General features: G+C 40.5%; 1 long non-coding RNA gene across 1 annotated transcript; it reads right to left on the reverse strand.

The window, feature by feature from the left end:
- Window positions 1-1560: 1560 nt before the first annotated feature.
- On the reverse strand, window positions 1561-6992 carry LOC109306112. The gene is made up of 3 exons (XR_002099860.1): window positions 6982-6992; window positions 4107-4112; window positions 1561-1669 (listed from the first exon to the last, which is right to left on the reverse strand). It is a non-coding gene; the product is annotated as an uncharacterized LOC109306112 (long non-coding RNA).
- Between the last annotated feature and the right edge of the window lie 567 nt (window positions 6993-7559).

Genomic DNA, 7559 nt, shown 5'->3' on the forward strand with positions numbered 1-7559 from the left:
AATTAAATAAGTTAAATGATATTCAGAAGTGCTGAGCCACATAAACTATAAGTTGATCAGGGCTTCAAGGGTACAATATAGTCAGTTTATGGGCAGCTGTCATCTTTTGGTTCAGAATTTGGTAGTAATTAGTAATGTCATGTGTTATCGCTTAAAGAAACTATCTAAATGCAAAAGAGATATTGAAATTAAGATCAATTAAGTAAAATAAATCCTTGCTGGAAAGGACATTTGGAAGAATTTAAGAGCTGAGGATATATTCAAAATGCCTACATACTTGGAATTCCAGATTCAAGTAACTCTGAATGCCATCTTAAAGCAAGCTCCTGAAAACTGATGTTGAAATGATCCCATCATCAATGGTAACCACTAGCAATGTCTGAAAGCATTTACAGCTAATAATGAGCATGCAAATACAAAGGGGTGGGAACAATTATTCTGCTTTTGACATGAAAAAAAAAGCCTGTTAACCAGATCCTGATTTTTCACTATCTGTAAGAAGTGTAGATCAGAGATGTACATAAAGTTAGAGTTATTTCATCTTTGTAAAAATGAGATACTAGTGGAGTGTACATAGCCAGTTTTAGAGCATTATAAAAGCTTCTGTAACTCATGTCAAAGGCATCCAGTCCTTAGGTTAGGACGGGCCTGATTACATCAATCAACAACTAGCAACCTCAATGCACAGGGAATCTTATTGAATATCTTCTGATTCATTTTTTTGTCTTAAGTTATGTAGGATCTTTAGAGTCAATCAGGGTGTCTCTTTTAATCCTAAGAATATGACAAGAATTAACATCTTCATATTTGATATATCCAATAGTTATGTTTAATATTCCAATTAAAAGGCATTTTAGAACACCTATTTAAATATGGTGTCATATACTTCTGAAAATAATACTTGTATTTTACATACTCCATATGCCCTACTCTCTTTTCCACCTGGCATATTACCTATTAATTTACTTATGCATCTTCCCCATTCTGGCCTTTCTTCTCATAACATTGAAAGCCACACTGATAGGTTCTAATAAACAAGTTTTATCATTAAGGGCACAGAAAGAACAAAATCGTTAAGGGCATAGACTGTAACTGAGAACACTTTGTAGTGTGCATTCTGATTTACGACAATCCCCAGACCAAACAGAAGTTCACTGTCTATTCAAGTGGGTAGGGGAATCTAGCTGCTGACTGTCAGCCTACAGCCAGTTTCCCCTAGCAATGGACCCTTCTCCCCCCGCAGCCTGTCCCTGTTTTAGAATGGGAGGAGGGAATAGGAGAAGAAGGAGCTCATTTTATGGGTTCCTCAGCCAGTGCTGGAGAGCGAGGTGCGTGAATTGGATACCCCCTACTTTTGGGAGGGGACTCCCATGTGCTCACCCCACCCTCCTCCAGGGGCTAAACCTCCCCCCCCCACATCCTAGGTGAACTCCCTCTGTTCCCTTTTCCTGCTCCCATTCTGAAAACAGTGGCAAGTTTGGAGGCAGTGCAGGCAGAACTTAGAGAACATGCTATGTTTTTAAACATCTTCATCTGAACTCTCATGCAATGACGTTTCAGATGATCAGCCATTTTTTAAGTAGTCTGCAGCTGTCCACTTGTGTTTGGACAAGTCTATCGACCACTTTCTGTGGCTACATTAGGTGAAAATTGTCACTTCTGTCTGAACCTTTAACGTATTATACAGGGATGGTGGGGGATGTAAAAGTTTTACTTTTGGAAGCAAGAATCTTTGCTAACTGAGCTGTCTGAAACAAAGTCATGGCCTGTGCTTAATTTATGAGAGACAGAAAAAGAGGAGAGCAAGTGCAATACAATATGAATAACACGTTGACAAAAAATACCATTTTAAAACACTTTCCCTACTATTTACAGTGGATGAGCCATGAAATACTACAGCTAATTAGAAAATGCTCATGTTAGGTTTTAGGAAAGTATATTTTATTTTGATAGCTTTTTTAAATCTTCTCCAAGGAAACACATACTGAACTGTAAAATCAGGCACTTTAAAGTATGTTAAAAATTTTCAATATATAGAAGTGTACAAGATAAATTAATTGTCATTAGAGAAAATATTATTTTAATAAGCTTCCTTAGAATGAGAAAATAAAATTAAAAGAAAAAAAACTTTATTACAATTGTCATTTTATCCAAAATACATCAGAAAACCAGGCATTTTATAGAAACTCTGCTGATTAATGGAAGAAACAGGACCAGGGTGATATGGGGTAGTAAAACCTATTTGGAATCCTGGGAATTAAAATTATTATTCCTCTCTTCTGTTCTTTTCTTTTAAAAGAATTAATGCATTATTGATGTATTCATGGCAGCTGTTGGGGAGACAGAATTAATGTAATTTTAATGTAATTCCACATCAGCACTCGTATCTTTTTACCAGTAATTTAGAATTAAATGATCCTTTAAAAATAAATTGAATCACTTAGAGTTCTCTTCTTCCTCATTATACCTGAGTAATTTTTTTTTGGTGTTGAAAGTCGGGATAGAGTAGGGCTGTGTTTACCCTGAAGAGCCGATCCTGAAGAACCTATGAAAGAATCTCTACACCATGTTTTATAGAGAATGTGAAGGAAGCAATTTTTTCTATGTTGTCTTGGAGGTTGGAGTTTCTGTGTATTCTATGTAATAATGTATAATGCATCCACCACAATAGATTGGATGAATAGAAAATAGATTTTATAGAAAGTCTTTTTCATTGATCTTCTTCGATAAACTACCTTGTTTAGGATCATACTTGACCACCAGCCCCCTTCACATTACCACATAATGACCTGAAATTTGAGTATGACTTGAAGGGGTCTAGCCTCGAGTTTCTCTTCTTTTCTCTTTTCAGATGACGTATCATAAAGTAGGTTTCCATGGAAAAAATGTAGGAGACACCAAACAACAACTGTGCACAAGGATAAATTCACACCAAAAATCTATCAAAGACAAGAATACCCAACTACTTGTGGGTGCACACTTCTTACAGGACAATCACTACCTCTCCGATCTCTCAGTTCTAATCCCCAAAGAGAACTTACAAAACACCTTCTGTAGCCAAGCCTATGAACTTTACTTAATAAGTCTGCTGGATACAAAAATACATGGACTCAATATAGACATTAGATTTATGACACATTACAACCTGCCAAACATCTGATTCACCAGGTACCTGCCAGACCTGACCTTTTACACTGTTCTTCCCCCTCTCTTCCCCTCCATTTCTGCTCTTTGTCTTCCTAATTTCCAGCTATTTCCTTTTTCACAGACAGCCTCCTTTATACCTTGATTCACTATTGCCATAGAATCTCCTTGACTCACCTTTGTCTCCCCCCTCGACCCCATTTTCCCCTCATCCATTCACTGCTGTCTTCCTAATTTCTACCTATTAACATTCTCACTAACATCCTGCCACACTTTTAGCTTCTTCTTTCTTTGGAGTCTCAGAACAGCAGAGACTGCCTATGCCTGAAGAAAGGTGGCTGTGCCTGAAAGCTTGCTAAGAACTTTTTTCCAGCTACTCAGTTGGTCTAATGAAAAATATAACGTCTACTCAAAGAGCCTTGCTTGCCTATCTCCTTAGACCAATATGGCTATAATGAAAAACCCAGTTATCTGAGGAACTGTTATTCTACCAGTAGAAACATAATGGTTGTATGTACCTTAAAAGGACATTTTGACCTACCTGCTGTCTAACTATTTTTCATTAGTATAGGTTATGACCTGCGTTTTTGGTGACACAGTACCTAGAATCTCTTTAGAGGTCATAAATCCATTTGAAGCCTTCCTCAGCCTTGCTTTGGTTTCATTGTATAAAGTTAGGGCTAAATAGGCAGCAGCACTGAAACCACCAGATTTTACCTGGCCTGGAAATAGTGTTGTCATCATGCATTTGTTCTGAGTATTAGTTCTATATTCCACAAGTCAGCTGACCAGAAGAGGCAAGGCCCTAGGCCCATATAAACCCCAGGGCTGGAGTTCAAGGATCGGTTCTCTGCCAGCGGCCAAAGGGGAAGGAACCTCCAGGGAGGAACTGCTCAGAGACAAGGCAGCTGCCCGATATGCTGCACTTAGGGCTAATGGGGCTCCAGGAGCTCACCAGGTACCCCTGCCTACAAGGCACTTAGTGTTGGAGTAGATGTTTGACTCTTTTAAAGGGGAAGAGCACAACCTGAACTTTTTGTGTTATGTTATAGCCCAAGGGCTTATATTTTGGTTGCTGTCTTAAAACACCGATGGATTGGCCTGACGCTATTGCGGAAGAAGGAGGCCTCATTGGGGACCCACTACAGTGTGGGGACCCCAGCACCAGTGTGGGTGCCATATTCGGGGGTGAACAGACACCAGTGCCAAGGTGGGTGCAGGATTCAGGGTGAACAGGCCTGGTGCCCAGCACCAGGTTGGGCACGGGGTTCAGGGTGAACAGACCCCAGTGCCAAGGGGTGCCAAGATACAGAGAGAGACAGGGCTGCAGAGAGCCCAGCACCAAGGGCCGCTGAGAGAAAGAGACAGGGCTGTGGAGAGCCTAGTGATGATTGAAGGTCAAGCTAAATTAAGGCCTTGGAGAGTCAATGAATGAATGCCATCAGTAAGGCTAGGGGCATGGTAAGGGGGACAGTTTGGAGCCATGCATCTAGTCCATAAGGCTGAGGGTGTCCCGAGAGGCATCCATTTTGGAGTGAGACCCAAAAGGGGTCCAAGAACCCACAGGATTCAGTGGGGTTCCGTCAGGAACGTGCACAACAAACTTGAGGGTGGCCTCCCTATTCATAATAATCACCAACAAGACTTGGTAGGTGAGAAAGAGGTTGCCCATTGGGCAGGATTGGCATGGACAAGGGGACATAGGGGTATCACGTCTATCCATGAGGACTCCGTCCCATGACAGCGTCCCAAGGGAATTGTTTAGTTTTTGACTAGGGGCTCAAACCAAATTTATTTTGTAAGTTGTAGAGGAAACTCTGAATACTGAACCTGACCCACGTAGAATATGCTACATATCCATTTCTATCAGTATCCTTTAAATAAAAGTAGCTTTGTTTATTCTTTGGACTATGTAGTAGTAGAGTGAAAGAAGCTACTTAGAATAAACTGTGTAAGGTCCCAGCTATATGAATATTCTTAGCTTTTATTCATTAAGAATTTGCAAGAATGTGCTGAAGTTCATAAATGTGTATTTGGGCTTGATCTACAGCCATCTGAAGCAAAGACTGAAGAAATCTATTAGTTTCAATAATTTTGTTGTTGTTTTGATTTAATCAACTAAAAAACTTGAACTATGGGGTTATTTTAAAACAATGTAACATAGGTTAAATTATTTCAGTCTCAATAGGCTGTGCATATTTATTAGAGTTCTTGATATTTGTGGATGTATAAGCAGCTCTTTAGTCTTTCTGAGAATGGGTAGCTTCTTCACTGAGTAGCATGTAAGACCATAGATTTAATTTGACTCTTAATATGCTGATTAAAGACTGCTAATTATCTCAAAATGCACTTTTATAAATCCCTTTCAAATAATCTGAAATTTCTAACAATGCATCTGAAACAAATTGGCAAGTGAGAATTCACTAAAAAAATCATCACTTTCTTGATGACCCCCAATTTCCTCTTATTTACAATTAGCTTCTTTAAAAATTAATGCTACAGAAGAAAGCTATAAAAAACTAGTACACAGTTGCTTAAATTTTTTATATATCAGTTAGTAGTTCCAAGAGGAAGAAAGCAAGACAGTGATTGTGAATAGGGAGCAATTTTTCTCCACCTGCTTAGTTATCTTACTGAGTATCCAGTATGAGATTCTCAACCCTTGTGCATATGGTGAGAGAATGATAGAATTGAATGCTTTTAATTTTGGTCAGTGCTGTTTAAGATAACACCTGCAGCAAGTTCTCCACTTCTTCTCAGTTTATTTACAGTACCCTGATCTTTTAACATCTCATTCAGTAGCTGAGGAAAAGGAAGGGAAGTTCCATTGTGTGTGTTATTCTGCTGTATCTTTGACATTCCTCGATGAAAATCAGTACCGGTATCTTTCTGCTTTTCATCTGCTTTGTTTGTAGGGTTACCTCAGCAACCCTGATGATGAGAGATGAAGCAGCACTTGAGATGCAGGAGCAATATCAGAAGCAATGAGTCTGATTCAAGATCATCTTTGCTGATTAACTGTAAATGAGAACAGTGGAATTGCTGCTTCAGGGTAGGATTATGCTTGATTTTACATCACTACATGGATCCAGTACAAGCTAATTTTTTTTAACTCCACTATCCCTTCAAAGGTGGAAGGCATGTGGAAACTTTGATGTTGATGGAGATACATTTCTGTTACCACACATTGATAGTGTAAAGAGAACATACCATAACAGGATAATAAAACTCCTGCTGCTTTTGACATAGTATCATCTTGCAGTCCAAGTTGCTAATCTGAAAAGATGATTCCTAGAGATCAGATTTTGTTGCAGTCCAATATATTTAATTGATGCACATAGTTTTGTATCTATCAATAATCTACTGTTACTTATAGCAAAGTATACACACATTAATGTGAATTAACGTGCACTAAGGGTGCACACGTACACATGTGTACCCTTAATGCTCATTAACAACAACAAATTTAGGCTAATCATGCTGTACTTTCAGGTATCAAATTTAGGCTCTATTAGTTAAAGCATTGACTCAGCCGGCTCTCTCTAGCTGCTAGAAAGTCAGCCTGAGCCCAGTCCCAGGGCTTTTCTGTCCTCCCCACGGGGCTGGGATGCTCTCTGACACCCCCTAGCTGTGGGTTATAAAAGTCAACATCCATTTTGTGCCCTGGGGCACACACCAAAGGAACCTGGACAAGACTGCTGATCTGTACAGGAGACCAGAAGACCCTGTGTGCCCCCCTGGACAGGCCACAAGCTGTCTCATCCTGGTGTCTTTCTTTCCAGAGCTGATGCTTGGCCAAATTGTGAAGGGCAGCAGTTAGTTGCACTTAGATCCCACAAGAGCTGCTTCCTGACTATCTGTGCCAGGAGGGCTGGCACCTGCTCCCTGCTGCAGTTCACTCCAAGCTGTATCCTGTGCTTGCAGTTCCGGTGGTGAAGTGTCTCTGCCATATGTATCCCAGTCCTTGGCTATGCCCCTGTGCTGGGCACTGCTGGCAGTCTTCCAGGGCTGACCAGGCAGGGACAGCTTCACAGGAGTCCAGAGAGCTAGTGTGGTATGTCCATGTTGTCATCCTCCTCCCCATTGAGCCCCAGCTCTGCCAGCATGCACATGCCTATGCCAACTGCCAGGGCCCACAACTGGACCTGGGAGGATGTGTATGACCTCATGGCACTCTGAATGGGCACTGATGGCTACAGGCTATACAGGCAGGATAGATTGGGGGTGGAGGCATTGCTCTATACATTAGGGAACATTATATATCATCTGTAATAAAGATGGGAATAGAAGAAGTGCAGATCAAAGTCCTATGGGTCAGATTACAAGGGGATAGGGGTGAAAGGGACTTGATAGTGGGGTTCTACTACTACTACTACCACAGCAGGAGGAAGAGTTAGACCTAGAATTCTTGAAAC

This window comes from Crocodylus porosus, unplaced genomic scaffold (genome assembly GCF_001723895.1).
Source record: "Crocodylus porosus isolate Cpor-Errol unplaced genomic scaffold, CroPor_comp1, whole genome shotgun sequence".
Classification (NCBI taxonomy): Eukaryota; Metazoa; Chordata; order Crocodylia; family Crocodylidae; genus Crocodylus; species Crocodylus porosus.